Source organism: Giraffa tippelskirchi, chromosome 3 (assembly GCF_054371585.1).
Source record: "Giraffa tippelskirchi isolate mGirTip1 chromosome 3, T2T-mGirTip1v1.2.pri, whole genome shotgun sequence".
In the NCBI taxonomy this organism is placed as follows: Eukaryota; Metazoa; Chordata; class Mammalia; order Artiodactyla; family Giraffidae; genus Giraffa; species Giraffa tippelskirchi.
The window spans coordinates 131,806,881-131,834,723 of record NC_137277.1 but is presented as its reverse complement, the minus strand read 5'-3'; the positions used below and the strand labels follow the sequence as shown (position 1 = coordinate 131,834,723).

General features: G+C 44.7%; 1 protein-coding gene across 13 annotated transcripts in view; it reads right to left on the bottom strand.

The window, feature by feature from the left end:
• RALB (RAS like proto-oncogene B) overlaps window positions 1-27,843 on the bottom strand; it is a 71,765-nt gene that overhangs the window by 15,780 nt on the left and 28,142 nt on the right. For 3 of the 13 annotated variants that reach the window (XM_081575995.1, XM_081575991.1, XM_081575993.1), the window contains exon 3: window positions 26,362-26,500. The exons of 6 other annotated variants lie outside the window; for them this stretch is intronic. The gene's annotated coding sequence lies outside the window, so the exon portion shown is untranslated. Of the gene's footprint in view, window positions 1-11,856; window positions 12,224-25,451; window positions 25,948-26,040; window positions 26,180-26,361; window positions 26,501-27,843 lie in introns of those variants that run through there. 4 more of the 13 variants (XR_014078560.1, XM_081575983.1, XM_081575992.1 and 1 more) reach the window with 3 other exon arrangements.

Genomic DNA, 27,843 nt, shown 5'->3' with positions numbered 1-27,843 from the left:
ACTTAGTGACTGAACAACCACCACCACCACACAGGGCTTGGAGACCAGATGCCCATGCCAGGTGGGAGTTAGAACTGAGACTCTTCTCAGTTGAGAATTGAGAAGCCAAGACCCTTGAAGGAATGGAAGAAGTTCCCTCTAGGTTCTTCTGACTGGTCTGAGAATTAACCTGATGTGGGACAGATTAACAGAGACAATCCAACAAAGTTTAGTAACACACAGACCTAGGAGAGACCCACATAGACTCAGTCACTTGTTCAAATGGCCAAAACCCTCAGCTAAAGGCAAAGGAGGATGTTGAGGGTGGGGAGAGTCAGTGCAGGCGGTTACCAGGGAAGCCCAGTAAACAAGGTAAGGTTGTCATGCAGGTTGAAATCCTGCCTGCTTCACTGATAAGAGATTCTAGAGATTCCATCATCCTCTTCTTCCTGGTACAGCGAGGGAGACGCCCTTACAAACGGATCTGTACCTGATAAGTGTCAATGTTTCCTACAGAAGTTTAGCTCCCATATGGTTTTTGGAATTTTTTCCATGTCTGTTGTTTCCTGGAAAACAACCATTAGTATGCCAAAGAGACATATCTGGGGACAATAAATTCTGCTCCCCTACAGCACCAAGAGGGGAGGATGACAAGGAAGTGTGTCTGCCTGAGCCCTGGCCAAGGAAAGTGTGCCCTGACACTCTATAACCACAGCACTCCTCCAATGCCAGAAGATAAAAGAAAAAGTAACCCCAGGCTGGTCAGGAGGCTAAACACAACCCATGAGGAGCAGGGACAGCATGCAGTGAAGACAGCTCAGGATTCCTACAATCAAAGGCCAGACAGGAGCCCACAGCTCCATCCTATGAGACAGTTAAGAAACTAACCACCCAGGAGAGTTGGCATCTGTGACAAGCAGGACTTTGCAGACAGCCATTATAAAGAGTGGTATTTGATCATTTTTCACAAAGACAAAACCAAAATGTGAGGAGAACTGATCAAAAGGCCAAGAGTTGAACAGAATCATTCTGAATGTCTACAGTACTTTTTAAAAGTATTTACCACAGAAAGTAATAAAAATGTAGTAGGAGGAAAACAAACCCATCTTAGTTCACTGGCTGGGGCCCTGAAAATCAGGCTGACGAAAGACAGATTAAGGAGCAAAAACCAGACAGGTGCATCTTGCACACACATAGCAGAGGTCAGTGGTGGTGACTCCAAGGGGACACTTAGAACTTGGGCTCACAGAGCATCTGAACCTAAAAACAATGAGTACTGCAGGGAAGTGACAAGACAAGGGTCAGGGGCCTTGCACTTCTAGGAGTGGGAAACTGGGAGAAGGTAAATACAGGGGGGACTAATGCATGGTGCCACCTCCGGGTGATTAAGAATCACCCCACCCTTCCTGGTACAGAGGGGAAGGCAGAGAATTTTTCTTTGTGTCTGTCACTTTTCAACTGCCTTCAGCTCAAATAAGCATGTCAAAGTGGCATCTCTGGGGGAGGCATACCCTGACCCCTTCAATGCTCAGTAGAAAGTTTAGAAAATACACAAAACTAGCTTTAAAAAAGAAAAACACCCTGTCATCCAGAGATATTCACTATTATCAGTATTATTTCCTGCTTGTATTTTAATCAATATATTCTTATACTTTAATCCATATATTCCTATATTTAAAATCTTTCTAAGATCATATATATGTAGGTTTTCATTTTATTTTTCATGTATCATATCTACCTGTATTCTTAAACAGAGAACTGAACATAATCATACCTTTTCTGGATGATTTAAGGAACACCATCTCTATGGAAACCAGCTGTGTGACCAACCTTGGACTGCTCCAGGTGGGATCACATGTCTGCTTGCTCCCCTCAGGCTGGATCCTCAGTTCACTCCTCCTTTTCTTTTTTATAAAAATATTATTTACTTGGCTGCTCCAGGTCTTCTTGTAGCATATGAGAATCTAGTTCCCTGGACCAGGGATCGAACCTGGGCCCCCAATGTTGGGAACATGGAGTCTTAGCCACTGGACTGCCAGGGAAGTCCCAATTCCCCCTTTTCCAATTGTGTGCTTTTTAATAAGTGTTCTAAGCAATTAACTAGATAATTAAGCACATTTGAATTGTGACTAAAATAGGGTAAGTGGGATGAGGAGCAGGCCTCCCCAAAGGCTCAGGAGGTGAAACTGATTTTGACTGAATTTCTGGGCCATGACCATCGCTCACTACAGGGCTGAGGCCAGTGCCTGAGGCTAGAAAACTCCAGAACACCAGCCTGGCACATGATTTCTCTAAAGGAACCTTGCTTCCATTAATTATTATAGTTGTATGAAAATAGAGAAACCCTTTTCCAGATTAGAGGCAGGGGTGCTTTCAAACACATGTAGACATCTAATTCTGAGCTGTTGTTTTCAAAACGCAAAGTCAGTTTCTCTAGAAGAAACCATAATAAATGGATTGAGGACTGGTTTGACAAATCCACAGATATTGCCAAAGTGTCTGTGCTCAGAGCTCAAGAACTGAAATAACCAGGCGCTATACAGTCTGTATGACGTGTGAGCACCTGACATGAAGAGGGAGAGGGCAGGAGGATCAGCCATGTGCCCGGCCCTGGACCTGACCTGGAAATGGCAAATGCCAACCCTCCAGACCCCTGTCCCTGGAGATGATAAACCTCTGTTTAAGTCTTTCTGAGTCTCTTTATTGTTACTTGTACCGAAAGCATTTCAGAAGCACTCTTTGCACTCAAGAAACTCAAAGTCTAGTGATTAGGTACAGAAGCTGAGTGAATGATTCTAGTGTGGGCTGACAGATTGTATGTCAGAAGTACAGAGGAGGGACTTCCAAACCAGAGAATAAGGTCAGGGGACCTCTCCTCAGTCCTGCAGGAGAACTGAGCCCTGAAGGAAGTGACTACAAAGGAGGAGAAACACCAGGAAGAAAACACAGTAGTGTTTTCACATTGATGATTTCATGTTTATAACAGATAAGCTTCACCAATAAATGTGTTCTTAAAAAATAACACAGTAGTCCTTTCCCCCAACATTTTATTATGAAAAGTTCCAAGTTTTCAGAAAAGTAGAAAGAGTTGCATGGGGAACCCATATTCTTACCACCTGGATTCTACAGTCAACATGTTGCTACTTTTGCTTTATCACAGACCCAGTCACCAGGCATCCTTCTCCCCATCCATCAATCCACTTGGCTTTCTCACGTGTTTCCATGGAAGCTGCAGACATCAATACCTGCCATCCCTAACCAGCAGACATCTGTTTTTTTACAAAGCAATTATACCTCTCCTGGAACTCTTAATCTCTTTTCATGAACTGTTTTGAGTTCGTAGCCAATACCCAAAAGCCACAACACAGACTTTCCTCCAGGGCCCATAACACCAAGTCCTAGCAAGTTCACACCTTACAGTAGGAGGTCTTTTACCGGGGACTTGAGAAACACACCAGCAGACACCCCTTACCATGTCTCTACCCACCAACAGGAAAGCTCTAAAGTAGGCTTCATTTTTTGTCCAAAAAACATGTAAACACGACTCTGTGCTAAGCTATGCATCTCTGCCCTTAGAAAACTCAATCTAAGGGAAGATATATAAACAGATCATGGAAACAGAACTGCCCACATGCAGTGATAAAGATGGGCCAAGGTCTGATGGAGAGTGTAATGAACTCTGGGAAAAGAAGATAGGGAAATGTTCAACATTGAGTCCAAGTTCATTCAGCAGTGGGCGTGAGAGAGGGATGCTTTCCATGTGGAACAGAGGGCATGTGCCAAGCAATGGAGGCAGGAAGTGTCTTGGCGGGTCCTGATGTCATCTGACAGTGAAGCACAGGTGTGAGGCAGGAAACTGCCAGGTTTTGTGTCTCAAAAGATAGACCGTTCATCTACATGCATGTCTGCTGTCGCTTCAGTAGTGTCCAACTCTTTGTGACCCTGTGGACTGTAGCCTGTCAGGCTCCTCTGTCCTTGGGATTCTCCAGGCAAGAATACTGGAGTGGAGTTGCCATGCCCTCCTCCAGGGTATCTTCCCAACCCAGGGACCGAACCTGCAACTCTTTCATCTCCTACATTGGCAGGCAGATTCTTTACCACTAGTGCCACCTGCGAAGCCCTGTTCATCTACAAATGAACCTAAAACACTGTTTTTAGAAACATATCCTACAGAAACAGGGAGTCACTGCAGGGTGGGTCCCCCAACCCAACCTCACTGTAAGGCTTTGGGTCAGTAAGAATGAACATGTACCCTCCCATACAGAAAATCAGACACTTTCATTTAGATGGCTTGGCAGGGAAGCAGCTGCTGCTGCTGCTGCTGCTGCTAAGTCGCTTCAGTCGTGTCCGACTCTGTGCGACCCCATAGACGGCAGCCCATCAAGCTCCGCCATCCCTGGGATTCTCCAGGCAAGAATACTGGAGTGGGTTGCTATTTCCTTCTCCAGTGCATGAAAGGGAAAAGTGAAAGTGAAGTCGCTCAGTCGTGTCCAACTCTCAGCGACCCCATGGACTGTAGCCTACCAGGCTCCTCCGTCCATGGGATTTTCCAGGCAAGAGTACTGGAGTGGGGTGCCATTGCCTTCTCCGGCAGGGAAGCAGAGAGCTGGGCAATGCTTGTCCTATGTAATGTTTCATAGGATATACTAGTATTAGATGGGGCTCCCTACCACTTAGTGTTGATTCAAATACAAGAACACAGATTTATCTGAGAAGTAAAATTCTGAAAGTAAATCATGATATACAAACATAAACCATGCAAATGTGTGTTATGAGGAGGCGGTGGTTTCTACTGCACCCCAGTCCCCTGTGCTAACATGGTCATGACTCTTTCTTAGGCTGGAAGAAAACAAATTGGTAGGTAGAGTCAAAATGAAAAATATAGTACCTTGCCTATCACAGGGCTGTCATAAAAATCAAATGAGAATTTGAAAATTCAGGAACAAATTTACTCCTCAGTCCTCATAAAATTCAAGTGTCCTGGGTAACACGGTGCACAAACACGCACAGGGAGTGATCCAACAACTTTACACGTGCTGAGAACTGCATTTAGCACTTTTTCTCCGAATAGTAACCTGGATATTACTAATAGGCCATCATCATAATATTTCAGTCTCTCAGAATGTTATTCATGTTTTTAATCCTTGAGATAATCAAAATGGGAGAGAATCCTAAACTTGGGACACTTTAAGCGCCAAAATGATTATGGGCAGTAAGGAAAGCAGACACTAAAAAATGAGGAATTCACAAATCCATACCTATAATAAATATTAAACAAGGGAGACAGGAGGGCTCCCCCTTAGGGAAGAATGCCAACACCAGGCAAATAAACATAGGGGTGGGGAAGTGAAAAAAACAAAAAATCAACATTTTGCAGCTATCAGAGTAAAGACTGATTCAGGCAAGAATTGTTAGAAGATGCTAAATCTAAAGGGGAGATTGAGATGAGGAACAGGATATTTGCACGGTCTTAAAGTGTCTCCACAGATTACTTATGAATCAGACTCTGCACTTTAGTAAGCAGCACTATTCCAAGTGTCAAGACAGCTCCCAACTGTTCATACCACATCCTGTTACAATCCAAACTAGGAACAACCCGATCTAAATTAGGTCATGAAGGACCCTCCCCCCAAAACAGCATTCTCAGATATGAAGGAGCACAGGAAACAGATGGATTGCAGTGACAGTAAATGCTGAATACGGAAAAAGAAGAGCGCAGTGATGCCATCTATGCAGGCAACATCATTTCCATTAACACTGAAAATCTCAGCATTTAACACCTATTATTACATCTAACACAAATTATTACATCATTGTGATAAAATGACTGTATATATGGGTGTGTGTGAGAATAGAAATTGACAGCACTGAGTCCCTACATCACTGTCTTTTTAATGATATGACACAAACTTCTGGTAATTTGTAAACAGTCTCACACACATTCCCTGGACAGAGGTAGGTAGTGTCTTGTTCACCTGTGTGTCTCCAGGGCCTACAGTGAATCAGAGACCTAGAGATGCCCAGAGAATGAATAAAGAATGAATGAATGATGAGAGAAGAGTTCTAAAAAATAAAAATGAGGACACATTTTAAACAATTTCTGTAGTAAAAATACATTTCTCATCTACCTGTCAAGGAAACATTGGCTCGAATGTTACATTGTGAACACTGATTCTAGAAGGTAAGCAATTAAAGCAGCAGCCCTCCCCAGAGGTTTTTATTATAGTTTAGCAATAAATGCTGTTAGCTACAAAAATCATAATTTTTTTTTTTTTTTTATGTGTCGAGGGCTGACTTTCAATAGATCGCAGCGAGGGAGCTGCTCTGCTACGTACGAAACCCCGACCCAGAAGCAGGTCGTCTATGAATGGTTTAGCGCCAGGTGCCCCAGGAACGTGCGGTGCGTGACGGGCGAGGGGGCGGCTGCCTTTCCGGCCGCGCCAAAATCATAATTTTTAAATGCACACATGTGCACATGTACACACACACGCTCAGCGGCCAATCCGAAGAGACGAGTCAAAGATGAATAATTATAGATCAGAAAGATAATAACTGCAATGGATTGAAACATACCTAGTTTGTTCACAATGATATTATACCAAAAACCACCTTATTCATCACCTTTGGAGGACTAGTAAGTCATTATTTTAAAAACCGGTAAAGGAAAAGAATTAAAAATGTATCTTGCTTCTCTCATACCAACTGTACCAAATAATAGATGAAGCGAAGATTCCCTTAACAAAATATTCTAACTAATCAAGAACAATAAAATTTGGGATATCACCACTTTGCAGCTCCTCATGAGTTAAGAAATCAAGTATCAGGGGGAATTCCCTGATGGTCCAGTGGTTAGGACTCTGTGCTTTCACAGACAAGAGTGCAGGTTTGATCCCTGGAAAGGGAACTAAAATCTCACAGGCTGCGTGATGCAGCCAAAAAAAGGGAAAAGAAGTTGAGTATCGATAGCTGCTAATATTACAAAAAAGATACAACTTGACATCTTGAGAAAGACACATAACCATGAAAGATGTAGTCTTTCAAAAAAAACAACAGGAACTTCTAAATCTAACTACTGAATTACTGGAAGTGCAGGACACAGGGGAATATGCTGAACATACCACAGACACACCACCAGCAACACAGAAGCTGTAGAAGTTCTATGCAATAAGCCACCCAGTTTTGTCAACAAAGTGCAAGAAAAAAAGATGAAGAGGGAACCTGTAAATTATGAGACCTAAGAGTCGTATCAACTGATTAAAATACATGGACCTTATTTGGATCCCAAGTTGAACACACACACACACATAAGAAGACTGGAGAATTCTGAACATTTGGCGGGCTTGGATAATACTAAGGAACTATTATTTTAAAAAAAAATTTCAAGTGACTACATTTAACTTCATTACAAATGAAGCTAAATGGAATATGGAATTTGTTTCAAAGTTATCAAGGGGAAGAGAGTGAGTAGGGATGTAGAGAAAATAAGATTAGCCATAAATTGATCAGAAACTGTTGAAGCTGATTGATAAACACAAAGTAGTTCATCATATTAGTACTTGCCCTTTTGTTTATATTTGAAAATTTCCACACTAAAAAGCTTTTTAAAATAATGAGGACAAAAATATAGGTGCCTGGGTCCCACTCCCCTAGAGATTCCAAATTAGGCACAAGGAAACTAGGTTCTTTGTGTCCAGGTGATTCCAATTCACACGTAGATTGAAAACCATCCCATTAGACTGAGTTCTTTGAGAATAGAGTCTGTATTTTGTTTACTGCAATGTCACCCATTACCTATCACAGAAAGCATATTTAAATATCAACTGAATGAACTAAGATTGGAGCCAATTTGTCACCTTAAATTTTACAACAACTAGAACAATCATCTGGGTGGAACCAATCTAGCTTCAACTAGAATTCCTACTTTCTAATAACTGCTAGCTGACAGTCTCACAGTTAACAGTATGCTACCACCTTTGTTTTTGCAAGGGCCATGGTTCATTGCTATCTTAAGAAAATTGATTCACTTTTCAAAAATTGATTCAAAATTACTTTCCTGATTTTTCTAGTATCCTGGTGGAGATGAGAAATACCATCACTCAGCTCTCTGATGTCATCCCTAGAGATGATCTCTTTATTTTTCATTCAGCCCATCAAATGAATTCTTTTCCTCTTCATATTCACCACCTAACTAGAGAATCTTATTTACCATAGATTTATCTATTGAACTTCTGTTCTTCAAATTCAAGTACTAAAATCATCTCCATATATTCACTCTGAAGTTGTAAAGCCTACAGAAATAGAGGATCCCTGAGTAAATAAGAAAGAAAGTTTTTAAAAGACTGGGAGTTTTTAAAAGTTTTAAGTTTTTAAATGACACTTTCTTGGGAAAGTGTAGAATTTTACCAAGGATAGGGCAAAATCATGAAGGTTTAGAACAAATGCTCACTTCCAAATAATGAAATAAATTTAAAGAAACAAAGTGATTTCTGATTTGAAAATTCATTCTTGAATTTTCACAATTAGAATAGAGTAGAAGAGATTTCCCTGGTGGTCCAGTGGTTGAGAATCCGCCTTCTAATGCCAAGTACATGGGTTCAATCCCTGGTTGGGGAACTTAAGATCCCACATGCTGTGGGACAACTAAGCCCATGCACTGCAACTAGAGAGCCCACATGCCATAAAAGAGAAGCCCCTGAAGACCCAGCAGAGCCAAAGAAAGAAAGAACAGATAGAGACTCCATAAACCAGGAAACATGTCTTTTAACACTTTATCAAATTCTATTAATATCTAAATTTTAATTTTTACTAAATCAGGTTTGGAACATTATTAGTTTATTTATAGCAACATTTTGGAATCCTACCTTAAATCATCCATAAAAACAAATGGATAAGCCATGTTACATCATAAATTTCAATTTATGTTTTAATTTTTGATGGATACCCTCCCAGGACTAAATTATTACTTTAGTTTCTTAATGATGGTCTGCTTATCAATCTTTATATTGAGAAAAAAAAGTACAAATTGCTTCATCTTCTCTCAATGAAACCTAGAAATTCAATTCAGGGCAGTATTTTAAAGATTTGCTTACACACTCAAATCTTCCATATGACGTGTGTGGTGGGAGAACATGTCTACAGCAAGACTGCATGTCTCCAGATGCAGTGTTGTCAAACCACACATTTAATCACCTGGTAAAACAATGGGTGTGTACTTTCATATGCTATTTTATTTCTTGCCATAAATCACTAAACTTCTCCAAAGCTCTCCCAACTCTCCTCCAAAATAAAAGAGCAGAGGACTGCTTACAATAACACATTAAGAATAACAGGCCCTTTGTGTAATCTCCAAAATATTCAAACGGCTCATACAACTCAACAACAACAAGCAACCCAATCAAAAAACGCGCAAAAGATCTTAATAGACATTTCTGCAAAGAAGACATACAGAAGGCACATGAAAAGATGCTCAGTGTCACTAATTATTAGAAAAATGCAAATCAAAACTACAGTGAGATAACACCTTACACAGGTCAAAACAACCATCATCAAAAACTCTATGAACAATAAATGCAAGAGAGGGTATACAGAAAAGGGAAGCCTCCTATACTGTTGGTGGGGATGCAAATAGATGCAGCTAGTGTGGAGGTTCCTTAAAAATCTACAAACAGAACTACCGTATGATCTAGCAATCCCAGTCCTGGACATATATCCCAACAAAACTTTAACTTAAAACAAATGCACCCCTATGCACCCCTCTGTTCACGACAGCCAAGACATGGAAGCCACCAAATGTCCATTAGTAGATGAACAGACAAAGAAGATGGTACATATATACAATGGAATGCTACTCAGCCATAAAAAAACAAAATAATGCCATTTGCAGCAACATGGATGCAAGTAGAGATTATCATACTAAATGAAAAACACAAATACCATATAATATCACTTATACATGGAATCTAAAATATAGCATAAATGAACCTAACTACAAAACAGAAACAGACTCACAGGCATAGAGAACAGACTTGTGGTTGCCACGGTGGGGAGAGGGAGAAAGACGGACTGGAAGTTTGGGGTTAGCAGATGCAAACTATTACATAGGAAATGGATAAACAATAAAGTCCTACTATATCACACAAAGAACTATATTCCATCTCCTGAGATAAATAATAATGGAAAAGAATATAAGGAATGTGTGTGTATATATATATATATATATATATATACATGGCAAAAGTACATGTGGTAAAATGAATTTTAAAAAGATTTCACTACATAGCACACAACATACACAAATAAGTACTGTCTGCCTAGCATCCTTTTCTAGAGACGGCTCCCCTCCACCATCCTCATGGCTATTACAGGAGGAGGACAGGGCTGAGGGAGATGAGATATCCACGTTAGTATCTGGCTCCATCCCGGGGGAGATGCTGATTCCAAGGAAGGCACCTGACCCAAGTTTGGGTGGGAGGCTGAGAGCGCTGGGTCTGTGGTGGCTGCAGCTGGGAGAGGAGCCCTGGGGCAGAGCTGAGAGAGAAGCAGGAACCACTGAGGTTCTTCAAACCGTACACTGCTCCTTCCAAAAGGAGGGCAGTCTCCCAGCTGGGATTTGGGAATGTCAGTCATCTGATTTTTTTATGAGGCACCAGAAATCTGGGTTTTTATATGCAATGTCCCTTTTTTTCAACGTTAGTAACTCAAATTTATTTTTAAAAGCACTGTGAGCAAACAAAGCATGTCTGCAGGCCACTCACTTTCAAAAACTGACAGCTGTCCTTTTTGCCAAGTAGTAGAAGCTGATCTACAGCAAGAAAGAGGGACAGAGCCACACGTGGCGAGAAACACTGGCCAGTCCCAGCAACATCCAGGGTGGTGGTTCCAGCCGTGCCTGAGCCCTGCACATCCTCTGCTCCTTCCTGTGGCTTCATTTTCTCTCTGAGTCAACGGCATACATTGGTACCCTCCTAGTATACCCTCCTTTGGGAAAGCGGGGGAGGCATAAGTTAGGAGTTTGGGGTTAACATATATACTCTCAGTTCAGCTCAGTTGCTCAGTCGTGTCTGACTCTTTGCGACCCCATGAATCGCAGCACGCCAGGCCTCCCTGTCCATCACCAACTCCCAGAGTTTACCCAAACTCATATCCATCAAGTCAGTGATGCCATCCAGTCATCTCATCCTCTGTCGCCCCCTTCTCCTCCTGCCCCTAATCCTTCTCAGCATCAGGGTCTTTTCCAATGAGTCAACTCTTCACATGAGGTGGCCAAAGTATTGGAGTTTCAGCTTCAACATCAGTCCTTCCAATGAACACCCAGGACTGATCTCCTTTAGGATGGACTGGTTGGATTTTCTTGCAGTCCAAGGGACTCTCAAGAGTCTTCTCCAACACCACAGTTCAAAAGCATCAGTTCCTCAGTGCCTTCTTTATGGTCCAACTCTCACATCCATACATGACCACTGGAAAAACCAGAGCCTTGACTAGAGGGACCTTTGTTGGCAAAGTAATGTCTCTGCTTTTTAATATGCTATCTAGGTTGGTCATAACTTTCCTTCCAAGGAGTATGCATTTTTTAATTTCATGGCTGCAATCACCATCTGCAGTGATTTTGGATATATACTCTACTATATATAAAACAGATAACGAACAAGGACCTACTGTTCCAGCACAAGGGAACTCTACTGAACAAGTTCCAGCACAGGGAACTCTACTCAATATCCTGCAATAACCTATAATAGAAAAGAATCTTCAAAAACACACACACACACACACACATACCTGAATCACTTTGTTGTGCACCTGAAACTAACATGACAATGTAAATCAATTATACCTCAATTAGAAGGAAAAAAAAACCCTCTGTGGCGTGATGCTGCTTACCTGACATTTCTTTCCCTTCTTGCCCAAGGCTCCAGGTGACAGCACACATAGCTTGGAAGTGTACAAACGACTCAAGTCCAGAAACTGAGATCCAGGCAGGGCCAGGGGAAAATACATAAGAACACTTCCTCCTAAAGGAATAAAGCATGAACTCCAACATCAACTCTGCTGAAGGAGCTTCCAGGGAATCCCAACACTCTGCCCCTGTACATCAGGACTCTTGTCCACGATGACAGATGCCCCAGGTGAAAGCAGCTTAAGCAACAAAGTCCTGGACTGGCTCACACAGCTGATGTTCAGGAACAGAGTTCGCTCCAGGGACCCAGACAGCAACTCTGGGATCCAAACTTTCTCTATTGCTGGTTCCCCCAACCATCACACCCGCCCCCACCCCCAGATCCCTCGCCATCAATGCTCAGACCCGATGCCTCCTCCTGCGGTTTTCCACAGACACCTCATGTGCTCAGAGAGGCCTCCCGGACCTCACATGCCCCACCTCTGCTCTTTACACATCTTTCGCTGCCCTGACTGCAGCCTGCAGTTCCTTTTTTTTTTTTTCTACTTCCTTGTTTTTTTGCTGTTTATTCCACTACAGGTGAAGCTCCATGAGGCTGGCCTCAGGGCTACCTTTTCCCTCTCATACCCTGCCACTGTAGGGATATTTCCCTTTATCATCAAATAAAGCATGCTGCAACCTAAGTAACACGAATTTTACCCAAACTACGGTCATCATGGGAGAAGGAAATGGCAACCCACTCCAGTATTCTTGCCTAGAGAATCCCCATGGACAGAGGAGCCTGGTGGGTTACAGTCCATGGCGTTGCAAAGAGTCAAACATGACTGAGCGACTCACACGACATAACTATGGTCATCGTGAAATCTAGCACATGGCATATATATGACATTTGGGGATTCATCCATATCTTATTTCTGGTACTTATAGTCAAAAGCCTAAAAACTGTAAGCCACTACTTCCTTATTTTAAAAACAAAGGTTGACAAATGAATAATATTAATATATTGTCTCAGGTTTGAGAAGTTGCCACTAAAAATTTTTAATCTCTTAAGGTTATTTCAGTCTTCTTTGAACTTATTCTGAGGCTGTTGTTATTAGTGATGAGACACCCACAAAACAGATTACCAGCACCAGGTAAAGTAAGTTTATTTATTTGACAATAAAGTGTTTATTTATTTATTTGTCTTGTCAAATAAATAAAAAACCATAGCCTCAGTGGTTGGGTGTTTCAATCCAATATGCAAACTCCCTACAATTATACAAGAGATACTCTAAAAATTAGAGCACCTACTTTTATAGGAATCTCATCATTTCACCTACTGTTTTAAATGAGGATTTATGGTCACTTGATTGCTATCTGATTGGCAGTGACCTTTCTGACTGGTCATCTCTTATGTGACTTTGCCTCTTAGAAGGGAGCCAGGGCCCTCCAGGGGACAAGTGAACCTGGATGGTCAGGTGACAGGAACAGCAGGACCGTGGCTCTGAGCTCCAGGGGCTGCTGGTCACCCAGCCAAGGGTCTCTACAACCAGATTCATGAGGGCCACCGCTCAGCCTCCAGTAAATCTTTCTAGCAAATGAAGATGCTCAGACTGGACCTCTCTGGTTGATAAGTTTGTACTGTCATTGCTTTTCATGACACCGGGATTCCAGAAGTGATGATCCTGGCAGGAAACAACTGAAGTCTGAGTCTTTCTCTCTGTAGTGTCAGCCTTTCCCACATGGACTGACTCAGACAAGGAAACTCTGAGCGTCCCCTCCCTGTGTGTGGCTGCTACAGCCATCAGCACCAGGGAGCAGAATATTTTTATCTTCTCATACAGATAGACTCAGTATCCATTTCTATGAAAATAAGGAAGTTGAATTAAATGATCTAAGTTCCTTTCCAATTTTTTGCAGTTTTTTTTTTTCCTGAAATTAGGTCTGCAAAACAAATTAGTGCTCCCCTGTGCCTAAGGAAATTTCTTTTAGGTGTTTCCATTGCCTAAAGCGTGTCTCTAATCTGTTCTCCTGCCTAAGGCGGGGGCAGGGGTGTGTGTGTGGAAAACAAACAAAACTAAATAAAAACAAACTCAATTGACTAAAACAAAACCACCAGAAAGCTCTGAGTTGCTCCTTGTAAGCCTCTGGTCTGTACCTCTGGGCACAGGTTATTCCTTCCTCTTGATGAAAGGTCCACCTGAATATCTCCTCCACCACCTCCCTGGACCCCATGCCCCACCGTAGCTGACCCTCCCAGTCCAAGTGGGCTCCCAGGCCCACCAACACCACCCACAGCTGCACTGAGATGAACAGCGTTTTCCTCTTGGATGAGGTCTGTCCCTCCCACTACATTGAGAGCTGCCGTGTGCCTAACACTTAGGAGACGCTCAGTCCTTGGTGGATTAAAAAAAAGCAAGCTCTCCACCTGGGTTGACAGTCCTCAAAAGGACAAGTGGTAACTAGTAAGATCTGAAAAGTCAATTCACTTAAAGGGTGACATTCGTGAACTACAAGCAAAGCAAGAAACAGGGGGAGGTAATTTTCAAGCTCTGATTTTTTTTAAAGAATGTGTGATTACTTCTGAAATAAAGACCTCTCCTACGAGACCCTCACTCCCAGTAGAATCTGGGGATCTCACAGGCTTTGATGAAGGCCACCTATTTAGACAGACTTAAATTCCTTCTACCTGCAAAGGAGTCACGAAAGCTACTTTTACTGATGGCTGAATGTCAAGTCTGGAACTAGCATACATGGCCCTGTCCTGAATGATGTATCCAAGTAAGACCCTGTTTAGAGGTGTGCTACCACCATTTCCATTTCTGCATCATCTACTGGCACATCACATGCACACAAGCAGAGCTGTGACCTGGAAGGTCACTTAACTGGTCAGTGCAGGGCTAGGAACAGCTGCCCACTGTCCTGCCTTGGGGTCCCCACTCTGAGCCCGACACTGTGTGGCTCTATTAGTGGACTTGGGTGGGACAAGAAGAGACCTGCAAACGTGGTGTGAAATCCTGGAATTCATGGATCAGAAAGCTCAATGAGCGGCAGAAATGCACAGGCAACTAGAGCACACGCTCTGAAACAAACACCTGGGAGGAAATGTACAGTCCCTGGGACAATCAGGTTCATAGAAATGAAAAGTAGACTAGTGGGGGCCAGACTGGGGGCCAGGGAGGACGGGGTGAGTGTTTAATGGGCACCAAGTCAAGGCTATAGTTTTTCCAGTGGTCATGTATGGATGTGAGAGTTGGACTATAAAGAAAGCTGAGCGCCAAAGAATTGATGCTTTTGAACTGTGGTGTTGGAGAAGACTCTTGAGAGTCCCTTGGACTGCAAGGAGATCCAACCAGTCCATCCTAAAGGAGATCAGTCCTGGGTGTTCATTGGAAGGACTGATGTTGAAGCTGAAACTCCAATACTTTGGCCACCTCATGTGAAGAGTTGACTCATTGGAAAAGACCCTGATGCTGGGAAAGACTGACGGCAGGAGGAGAAGGAGACAACAGCGGATGAGATGGTTGGATGGCATCACCGATTCAATGGACATGAGTTTGGGTGTACCCCAGGAGTTGGTGATGCACAGGGAGGCCTGGCGTGCTGTGGTCCATGGGGTCGCAAAGAGTCGGACACGACTGAGCGACTGAACTCAAGTTTCAGAAAGGGATGACAGAAATGTTTAGGAAACAGAATAGTGTTCATGACTGTACAATATGAATGTACTTAATGCCACTGAACTATACACGTAAAAATTATTAAAATGGTAAATTTTATGTATATTTTACCATTGTCTTTTTGTTGTTTGTTGTTGTTGTAGCTATATACCAACTGCGGTGTGGATGGGGAGAAAAAAACTGCTCAGCTTGAAGTCTGGAGCCTGCCCCAAGGAGGCTTATGACCTTGGTTAAGTTGCCTTTTTCAGCCTCAGTCTGATGCAGAAAATACACAGGAGATCTGTATCCTCAGGGTCATTGTGAAGAAATGAGAAAACACCCATCACGATACCTGGCTCTCAGTAAGCACTTTGCTTTCTGAATATCGCTCTGATATTCTAGAAAGGTCTTGAGAGAGAAATCGGCCAAGGAGCCGAAGCTAGCCCATGGCCGGGCATTGCCATCATCCGTGTCCTCTCCTCTAACCGTCCAGCCCCAGCCTCTACCTACTGGCTCACCAGCTCATGTGCCTGCCTGCTGCCACCTCCACCTCTGAACTTGGGCGTGCTGGACTCCTGCACTTTCTCCAGGTGCCCCAACCCCCCCGTGGGCCCATTCTCCTCTTTCCCCAGCTTGAGGCCCCAAGTCCCTCCTGCAAATAAGGTCTTCTCCCTCCCCCGGCTCACGACCCTTTCCAGCACCTGCACCTGGTGTGCAAATGCTGCTGAAGCGGGAAAGAAAGTCACACAGCCAGCCTTAGGAAGCATCACCTTCAGTGTGTTTATGATCACACACCAGGAGCCAGCGTTCACTCTACACTCCCAGAAATCTCCCTGTAAGGCTCCCCAGGCTAGCTCTCCACCAGTGACCTTACCTTATTTCCCCAGACAGAGGCCATGGAACACACCTGTCTCACTGCCCCATCTCCAAATCTACAAGCACCAGCACCTGTGCCCGCCCCTTCTCATCTCCTGCTCTCAGCAGAGGCCAGCCTTGGACACAGATTTTGGACACTGTGCTGCCCCCACCCCCATGCCCAAGAACGTCATTCTGCCATCATCCTCTTTCTTCTGCATCATTAATCAGCCTTTACTCCCTACGGGGTCCTCTCCAACAGCACACAGACACATTCTGTTTAACCTGCATCCTAAACACACCCCCTTGGTCCCCATCTGTCCCTCTAGGCAGTGACACAAGTTCTCTGTAGGCCTGGTTATCTGGACCGGTGCCTCTCAGGCAAATTGCCAGGGAATCTCGTTCAAAGGCACATCAGATGCAGCAGGTCTAGGGTGGAGCACAGGCTTCTGTACTGCTGGCCCCTCCAAATGCTGCTCCTGCCACAGACCCCACTCTGAACAGCAGAGCCCAGTGTTTCTTCCCTACACCTTCATGTACGAAATCCCTTCTAATCCAACCCAGCACAGCTTTAAGGAGACCTGTTCCATCAAGGTCACCAGTAAACTCCATGTTGCAAACTCCAATCAAAGCATTCCTTCCTCCTCTCCAAACCTCTCTAGTTCTTTTAAATGAGCTGTAGCAACTGGAATAAAACTGTGCCCAGAAGTGGAAGGCCCCTGGTGGACCACCAACCAACCCCTCTCCATCTCCCTCAGGCTCTGCACCCTGCACCTCTCACGGCACCTGCTATTCCTCTGGTAGCAGTGTCACCGGCAGAGGCTCCTACCAGGTGTTCCTTCCCTACCTGGCTTCCTAGTGTTAGTTGCCCCCAGAGCTCAGGCTCCCCCTCACCTCTCTATACTCTCCCCTCGGGGATCCCATTTGTCTCAGCAGCCAAACTTTCAGAACATGCACCAGAGTGTCTCCTGGCCTCCAGACTCACTCACTCCCCTCTGCCTTGTGCTGCCTCTCCCAGGGAGGGTGTCTCACAAGAATCTCAAACTTAACATTCCCAAAGTACAACTCTTGATTCCCTGCCACGTTAAAACCTACTGCTCCTCCATGGTTCCCCATATCGAATCCTATCCAGGTCTCATCACTAAAGCCGAACACATGCGAGTCACCTTTGATTCCCCTTGCTCTTTCCCCAACTCAAGTCACCACCGGTTCTACTGACTCCACCTCCAAAGCCACCTGCTTCCTCCACCTCCTCTGCCACAGCCCAGCCCGCCCACCAACCACTGACCAGTCACAACCTCCCAGCAGACCTCTCATCGCCACTTCAGCCCTCTGCAACATCTTCTCCACACAGTCCCTGCTGTAAACAAAAGCCGCACAAGTGAACGTGTGTCTACGGCCCTTTAATGGCTCAATGTGAACGAAATCCAAACTCTCCATCCACCAGGCCCCCAAGACCCGGAGGCACCTTCTTCCAGTTCGCAGGGCCTGCTAAGTGGGGCCCTGCAGGATCCCTCTCATACACTCTCCCCTTCTCATCCTGCTTTTAGGAGGACCGGAAGCAAGAAGAAACACAGTACTGTCAGGAAATTGGAGAAAGGCCCTCGGGGCTGCCTGGAGCAGAAAGGAAGAGGCGGAGCCTAGCAGGAGATGAAGCTGGAGAGGAAAGTGGGACCAGGGGCACAGCAGTTTAGAGATGTTAGACCTGCTGCTGAGAACACAGAAGAGCCTTCCAAGTGTTACAAGCCAGCGGGTGACACAATTAGACTTGCCTGTTGAGGTCCTTGTAGCTATAGTGTAGAAAAGCAGAGGGGCCCAGAGTTGATGAGGAGGGGCAGGGTGGAGCCAGCAGGCCTGACCTGAGGGAAAGACAGTGGACACGGGAAAGGTGACCAGACTCTAGAACTACTTAGGAGGTTATGATATTTTGAGTTATAAAGGATATATATTTGGTCATTCAGGTGACCTAATTAAAGTGCTCATGTGTGAAAGTGTTAGTCACTCAGTGGTATCCAACTCTTTGAGACCCCATGGATTGTAGCTCACTAGGCGCAGAATTTTTCTAGGGAAGAATACTGGAGTGGGTTGCCATTCCCTTCTCCAGGGAATCTCCCTGACCCAGGATCAAACCGGGGTCTCCTGCATTGCAGGAAGATTCTTCACCAACGAGCCACCAGAGAGACCCATGCTCATGTGTAGTTGGTCTTTGTCCACAGTTCCTGGCTCACAGCTCCGACTCTTGGAACTTCCTGAGTGACAAGAGCAGGGGGAGCATCTGTTGTTATGTCTGGTCCTGTCCTCAGTTCCTGAAACCAACTCAGAGGTATAAAGGTGAAATGGTCACCTCATTGCTCACAACAAGTCCCTTGTGACCACAACTGGGGCACACCTACAAGCTGATTTTGGGGCTCCACCTCAGGACACCAGGGGAACTGACCTTGAAAAGATGGTTGGAACCTTCAGCCCCACCCCCTGATTTCTGGGGAGGAGGCGAGGGTTGGAGGCTGAATCCACCACCAGCAGCTGATGATGTGATGAGCCATGCTTATGGAACAGGACCTCCAAAAAACCCAAAAGGCAAGGTCAAGGAGTTTCCAGGTGGCGGAGCAAGTGACTATAGGAGGCTCCAAACTCCATGAGGACTCTGTCCTGTGAACCCCTTCACTTGGCTACTGATTTATACTTGCTAACATCCTCTGTGATAAAGTGGTAATTTAGTGATTAAACGGGTTTGCTGAGTTCTGTGAGCCACTCCAGCAAATTAACCAAACCAAAGCAGAGGGTTTTGAGACCCTGTAGTCGATAGCCAGTGGGTCAGGAGTACAGATGATGACTGGGCTTGTGACTGGCATGTGAAATCCAGTCAGGGTGTTGTGGGTACCTCCAAGTTGTAGGCAGTTGGGCAGATACACAGTCTGGATGTGTGACTAGTGTCTGAAATGGGGCCAGTCCTGTGGGACTGAGTCCTTGAATTGTGGTGTCTGATGCTGCCTCTGGGTAGCGAGTGTCACGGGTGAGTTCATCTGCAGGACACCCTGCTGGGGTCAGAGAATTCCTCAGTGATGTGACCCCACACACAACCCACATTGGAATTGGGTGTAGAACCCTTTTAGGAGTTAAAAAATGGTACAGTTAATGAATGAATATATATAATTTGAGATTTTAAAAAGGCTTAATATGCGAGGGTGAGCAGAGGTACCTCTCTGGCTGAAATCCATCAACTCATACACAGTGAATGACTGGCCACAGATCTTTTCCTGTTTTTACTAGCGGAAGGGGATGGGAGGAAGGAGGGGGATGACGGGAGAGGCAGGATAAGAGGAGACGAAGATACTAGCTCATAAATTAGGGCAGTGGATGGGAAAGGTGCCAAAAACAGGAAGAAAGGAAAGGCAAATTGTGCTGACTTCTCCAGTCTGCTTCCTGGTGACTCTTAACAGGCTTGAACTGGGTTGGAATGAACAAAAGCAATTCTCAGAGGACTTCATTTTCTGAAATTACAATTTAACATGATTTACGAAGCTTCTTGTTATAAATATGCTTGAGTCAAAGGATATTTGTCACATGAAAGTATTAGAATCACAGAATTTTTAAGAGACAGGAAAAATCTGCAGATCATTGACTCAGGCCTCTGGCTCAGGGTCCCTAAATCCTTGTCTCCAGATACAGACACTCCAGAAGGATTTCACTGAGAAACTAAAAGAATGAGGCCCTTCTCTCCAGGTGGATAATTAAAACGTGTTAGGCTTCCCAGATGGCTCAGTAGGTCAAGAATCTGCCTGTGAATGCAGGAATCGAAGGACACGCAAGTTCAATCCCTGGGTAGGGAAAATTCCCTAGAGAAGGAAATGGCAACCAGCTCCAGTATTCTTGCCTGGAAAATTCCATGGCCAGAAGAACCCAGCTGGCTCCAGTCCCTGGGGTCACAAAGAGTTGAACACGATTGAGCAGAGCAACCGCAGGGTTTCAAAGAGAAATGAAGAACTGCTAGGCAGATATTGTCCAAAGCTTTAAGGTAACTGGAAGAGTGGCTTTTTTTCTTCCCCCTGGAATGCCATAGTTTATTTATTGGTCTTAGTGTCAGGGCTCTACAAGCACTTTTCTTGTGATTATGCCTCTTCCCTCCCCCCTTAAAAAAAAAACTTTTCATTGTGGAAAGTTTCACACATACATAAGGGTAGGAAGAAGTGTTTAATAAACAGCCTTGTACCCATCACCAGGTTCTCTGAGACTTTTTCAGCTACTTTGCCAGTGAGTTTTATGTTTAAAAAATACACAGATGATTAATGACTAATTTTATGCTGCTCATCAAGGAGATCATTTTGACAATCATTTTTAACCAATTTGTTTTAGGGTTAAAAAAAAAAACTCAGCTGTTCCATTTGGTTTAGGGACTAGCAAGATTTTAATTTCTAATTTCCAAAGCTACTGCATATTTGGCTAATTAACTCTAGCATCTGACAATGAAGGACCAGAAGAAAGAACATAAAGTTTCAGGTATAACATTAAAAGTTCTAGAATAGTAATCCAGCTGCATTTTAATCTCCTGTGGTACAGACTTCAGGAAGCACATGAAACAAAACCTTCAAAAAGAAACTGTGGTAGCTAGTGTCCAAGAACGCTAATGGTCCTTAAGCTTCCCCAGGGCAGTCCACTCCCACAATGCACCAGGCTGGTCCATGTGCTGGCAGAAGCGATGATGGCATACTTCCAGACTAGGTACCAGGATACCACACTTTCCAGCCTGATCATCCTCCCTTTCCCTCTCAGATCACCTGCTCTCAGGAGAAAGTGAGCTCCCATGTTGTGAAGAGTCCTGTAGGGTGGTCACGTGGTAAAGACTGAGGCCTCCACCCAACAGCCATGTGAGTGCCCCACTCTGGGGCAGTGACCACAACCTCCGCAGAGACTCTGAACAAAAGCACCCAGCCAGGCTGTTCCCAGATTCCAGAAACTGTATGATTATGAATGTCTGTTGTTTCAAGCTGCTAAGTTTGGGGAAATTTGTTACACAGCAGTAGAAAATTCATTCAAAAGATAAACTTTAGAGGTAGGCAGTCACACAGGGCCAAACTACTCTATTTCCTTCAACTCATATACTAAGCAAAATTACATAGCTTGGAGTATCAATATTTTAATTTGGATCAGACCAAACTTAATATTCTGTATGTCAATTCCCAATCAGTGGGCCTAAAACATACTATATAGAAACTGCCCACAAGACACTGACAAAAGCAATAAAGAAGAACAACGTACTAGCAACTACCTATTTTTTTAAGTTTTTTTTTATGTGGACCATTTTAAGGTCTTTATTGAATTTATTACAATATTGCTTCTACTTTATGTTTTGGCTTTTTGACCACGCAGCATGGGAGATCTTAGCTCCCCAACCAGGATCCAACCGGCACCCCCTGCATTGGAAGGATAAGTCTTAACCACTGGACCACTAAGGAAGTCCCTAGCAATTATCAATTAATATAAGCAACTGTTTCTGCATTTAGGTTTCAATTTTTTTAACGGCAAAAACTCCTCAAAGATTTGTCTATAGCAGTAAGAGAGAACACCCAGGAAAACGACAAGTACTTGTTTGTTTGTTTTTTAAGGGTAACATAAATGTGAAATTGAGATCTGGCTGGCATTCTGTAGTTGCCATGGTAACCACAAGCACCTGCCCTCTTTCACAAGCAGCATTCACATTCTCTTCCACTTTCTTCCTACTCTCACTCACCCAAAGGCTCCCACGTCCTCTTGCCTTCTTTGCCCCTCTACTTTTTGGAACATCCAAGAATATGTATATACACACCCATAACTGTATTCCTAGGAACCAAAAAACAAGGAGCAAAAGAAGACAGCTCATGGTCAAGTGTCCAAGACCAGATACTCAGCTGCCATTAGTCAGATCAGAGGGCTTGTGTGAGCAGACAGCTAATGCTCAATGAATACCAGTTTCCATCCTCCTCCTCACCTCCCCCCAGGCTCCCCAGCATGGTGAGAACAGCTTCATTTTCTCTAGTACTTGCTTAGTTCTCCTTCATTTGGACTCCTTCAGCAACTTGCATTCACTTTAGAAAAATATCCAAGGGGATGTTTGTTGAGAGGTACAGGCAGCCGCCAACTTAGGATGTAACCTACGATTTCTCAACTTTATGATAGTATAAAAGCAACATATGTTCATTAGAAACCATACTTCAAATTTTGAATTTTGATCTTTTTTCTAGGCTAGCAATATACAGTAAGATACTCTCTTGTGTGCAGACAACCTATATAGACATATCTCCCCAAAAGATATACAGATGGCCAACCAGCACATGAAAAGATGCTTAACATTGTTAATTATTAGAGAAATGCAAATCAAAGCTACAATCATCTCACACCAATCAGAATGGCCATCATTTAAAAGTCTACAAATAATAAAATGCCGGAGAGGGTGTGGAGAAAAGGGAACCTTCTTACACTGTTGGTGGGAATATATATACATTGGTGCAGTCACTATGGAACACCGTATGGAGGTTCCTTAAAAAGCTAAGAATAGAACTACCATATGATCCAGCAATCCCACTCCTGGGCATAGATCTGGAGAAAACTAATCCAAAAAGATACAGGCACCCCTATGTTCACAGCAACACTATTAACAACAACCAAGACATGGAAACAACCTAAATGTCCATGGGAAAATGAATGGATAAAGCAGATGTGGTACATATATATACGGGAATACTACTCTGCCATAAAAAGCATGAAATAACATCATTTGCAGCAACATGGATGAATTTAGAGATTATCATACTAAGTGAAGTCGGACAGAAAAAGAAAAATACCACATGATATCACATATAGGTGGGATCCTAAAGAATAATACAAATGAACTTAAATACAAAACAGAAATAGACCCACAGACATAGAAAACAAACTTATGGTTACCAAAAGGGAGGGTGAGGTGGAGGAGGGAGGGGAACGGGGAGACAAATTAGGAGGTTGGGATTAACATATATACACTACTATATATAAAGCAGATAAACAACAAGGGCCTACTGTATAGCACAGGGTACTTACATATCCAATATCTTGCAATAACTTTTAATGGGAAAAATCTGAAGATGAATATATATATATATGTATGTATATGTGTGTGTTAGTCGCTCAGTTGTGTCCAACTTTTGCGATCCCATAGACTGTAGCCTATCAGGCTCATCTGTCCATAGAATTCTTAGGCAAGAATACTGGAGTGGGTAGCCATTCCCTTCTCCATATATGCATATATATATGTGTATATATTTTTTATGTGTGTGTACATATATATATGTATGTATCATTGTGCTGTACACCTGAAACCAATACAACACTGTAAACCAACTATACTGCAAAAAAAAAAAAGACCCTCTCCTGTGATGATGGGCCACAGCCCCTTTCAACACAGGATCATGAGGGTGAACAACTGATACAGCAACAGTCCATACCCTCCAAACCCACAGAGCCAGTCTGCCTTCCACTCTGAACACAGAATTCAATAGGTTACATAAGATATTCAACACTACAAGACAGGCTTTTTGTTAGGTTATTTTTTTCCAAATGGAGGCTAAGGAGTGCTCTGAGCAGGTCTAAGACGGACCAGAATAAGCGATGAGGTTCAGAAGTGTATTAAATGTATCTTTGACTTATGATATTTGTAACCTATGATGCGTTTACCAGGACATGCCTCACCCTAAGTCAAGGACGATCTGTAATTGGAGCCAGTGAAAAGTGGGCCTCTTGCTATCACCCTGAGACAAGTTACAGCTCCCGGGACTACTCAGTACTGTCCTTCTAGGTCGTTACACTGTTTCCACATTTAGCTTTCAGAAAAGAGCTCCAATTATGTTTCTAACATCCACAAATCCACTAAGTGAATAAGAATTTAGTAACTGAATGCAAAGAAGTATTGTGGGATGGGGTGATGTAGCACAAAGAGTTATCTCAACTGTGTGATTTAAAAATTTCCAGCATCTCAAGCCAATCTTGGGCCAAGGCAAGAACCTTGAAGAATTAAGGCAAGAAATCAGAACTTTTACACTTCGTCTACCTTCTACCAAGACTCACTGAAACCCCATTTACAGCTCTAATTCTCTTTTCCTATCTTTAGATGTCCAGTCCTATATCCGCCCCCCCAACACACAGACACAAATAAAGTATCTAATTAACTTATGTCTCCACTCTTTTTCACATGAAATCTTGGGAAAGGTTCTACACCTTTGGCATAGTTGGGAAATCTTGCTGATATCTCAGATCAGAATACCCACTGTTTCCAGGGGGAAATAACATGAATAGAAAGGAAGGAAAGACCCAGATGGGATCAGAAGACAGACTAGCTGTCCCAACTGAAACCACATAGAAGAGATGTGTGTGCGTGGCTTTTTTCCCACCCCAACCACCATCTACCCCCACTACCACAAACAGCACCTCGAACATTCCTTACTTTGTTTAATACTAACAAGTAGGTCAGTTATTATCACCTTTTCACAGCTGTGGACTCTGCAGTACAGAGAGGGGCAAAGCCCTGCTCAAGATCACACAGCGAATCAAGTTTCAGAATCTGGATCCTCCTGTTCTTCCCAATATTCAATGCTACCTTTCATGCTCAGCCCATATCTGATATTCCAATGATACTGCTCCAGGTTGAAGGACCATTGCCTTAAATTGCTTGAATTCTTACATCCGAGAATCTTACTGTCGTGCTTATAACATGGGTCATTCATCCACTGAAAAGATACCCTATCCCCTCCGATCATTAGTACCCACTATCCATCCTCAAAACCTAGTCCTCCTCCCCCCCAGATGAGGTTAGGAGACCAGGACAAAGTAGAAAGTTCACGTTCTACGAGGGTTGAAACCAAGTTACAGATAACTCCAATGAGAGCAATCAGCCAAGTCTCTCACTGGCAATTCTAAATGAGTCCGCCAGACAGGAGAGCTTCTCTCTAGAAGAATCACCTGAAAGCAACGAAGTTCATCGTTTCCAGATTCACCTGAAAACGAACACGGACACGAGCCTGGGCGCAGCTATTGCTGCCCCTAGCCGTCTGAATCCACCAAAGATGACCTCCTAGACCTACCGGGGGCGAGAAGAGAAGCACGGGCAGGTTCAGGTGCGCCCGAGGAGAAGCCGCCCAACGCCGGCCCCTCTCGGGATGGAGCCAGGGGTACGGGGCCAACTCATGCTCATCTCCAACACAGGACCAAACCAAGTCCGCGAAGAGACCACACGACTTCCGAAGAGCGGCCCCGGGTCGGTCCACGGCCAAGTTCTTAAGGCACTAACAAAGTTTTTGCAACATTCACAGACTCGCCCTGACCACAGCGGCGACTAAGGGCTTGAGGAAGTAGACCATCCTCGGCAGGAGGCCCGAAGGGCAGGAAGTGGAGGCAGAGGCCACTTGCGGGAAAAGGGAAGGAGTGGCAGACTCGGGGGTGGGGGAGAGGGAGGAAAAGCGGGGCGCCGCCCCTTTTTCCTCGGCCCCAAGCGGGTCTGGGACGACACCCACCCCAATCCCCGCCCGAATGGGGCCGCCGCCGCCAGGACGCCCTTCGGCCACAGACCAGCGCGAAACTGGGGTAGAGGCCACTGGCCCGCAACGCGCACCCGCTCCCCGCGCGCGCCCCACTTCGCCTGAGGGGGGCCCCCTGGAGCGCGGACACCCTTACCTGGGACCCGTCCCGCGCAGCCTGGCCGTCAGCACCCGCCCCTGCCCTTAAACCGGCTCCGCCCGCTTCTTCTCGTCCTCTGGGGGCTGGACCCCAGCCGTGCCCCGCCGATTTGTCATTGAGCAGCCTGCCGGCTTCCCCACCCCTGAGCGCGCGCCCGGCGTCGCCTAGGCAACCCCGCCCCTCCAGAGCGCGCCCTGCCTTCCGCTCCTGCCCGCGCCCCCCGGAGGCCGCGCCCATCGGGAGCGTAGTAGCCAATCTGAAGCGGAACTTCCAAGCCTAGGGCGGGAAGGGCGGGCTCGGCACCCTGGCCCCGCCCACCTCCGCTTCTTCCTGTCTGCGGCGGACGCGCTGCACGTGACCGCTGTTGCAGTGAAGGAATCCCAGCCGGTCTGGGGACTCTGGGTGTGGTGGCCGGGGTGTTCCCGCTGTGAGTTTACGTCAGGGCGAGGCCAGAACCCTGGAAAGCAAAAGGGAAGGTCTGGCCTGATATAGAGAAACCAAGGTAAATCACGATGCGGCGGCGCGGGACTCGCGGACCAGGGCCTCCCGAGGCGGGACCTCCGCCTGCCGCCGGGACTCGCCAGGCTGATAGCACCCCATTAGCAGTAATGCGGCTCTCGGTGCCAGCAATAACTTGGCCCAGGTCACGTACAGGGGCTGGAATCCTTACCCCAGCCGTAGCCTTGATGCAGCAAGTTCAGTGGGCCGACAGGTTTTCTACCCACAGTATGTCCCGTTAAGGTCCCCCAAAGCCGGGGAACTTGTTCTTTCGATCCAAATAGGGTTTGGGTTGATTTTCCTAACCGCCCGTTCCCAGAGCTGAGTCCTACCCTCATTCCACTTGCCTCCGTAGGATTTATGGCCCCACTGATCCCTCACAAACCTCACGGCATGCCCATTACCCACCCTATGGCAATTAATTGTTTAAATGACCGCCTCCATAATCTCGAGGGATGGAAACTATCTCTTGTTCAATCTGATATCCACAGTAGCTAGCATCGGTATAATTAATTCTTTCCTCGCTGATAATTATACATCAGGGTACTGTGTGTATTATATGAGAGGCTTTGTGCTGTGATTAAATTGCTATGTATAAGCATAAACAGATTCAGGCACTCTACCAAGAGCTGAAACAAAAAGCACAGAAGCTTTTACTTAGTCTTTAAGTAACAGGCTTAACAACAACAAAATGTCGCCAGAATATCCTAGTGTTACCCTACTATCTTAAGTAGTCTGTTTTGTCCTCATACACATTAGTCGTGTGTGTGTGTGTGTGTGTGTGTGTTAGTTGCTCAGTCGTGTCTGGCTCTTTGTGACCCCCATGGACTAGCTCATTAGGCTCCTCTGTCCATGCAATTCTCCAGGCAAGATACTGGAGTGGGTTGCCGTTTCCTTCTCCATAAAGTCTTATATTGCCTGCTCATTATATGACAGAAATTCTGCTGGATGCTATGAGGGATAAGGTAGAAGACTTCTCAAAAAGGATAAACATGATCATACTAAGTGAAGTAAGTCAAAGACAAATGCCATATGATATAACTTATATATGCGGAATCTAAATTTGTGACACAATTGAACTAATCTACTAAACAGAAACAGACTCAGACATAGAGAACAGACTTGTGGTTGCCAAGGGGATGGAGTGGGAGTTTGCGGTTAGCAGATGCAAACAATTATATACAGAATGGATAAACAGCAAAGGTCCTGCTGTATCGCACAGGGAACTACAGTCAATATCGTGTGATAAACTATAATGGAAAAGAATATGAAAAAAAATGTATATACCTGCATAACTGAGTC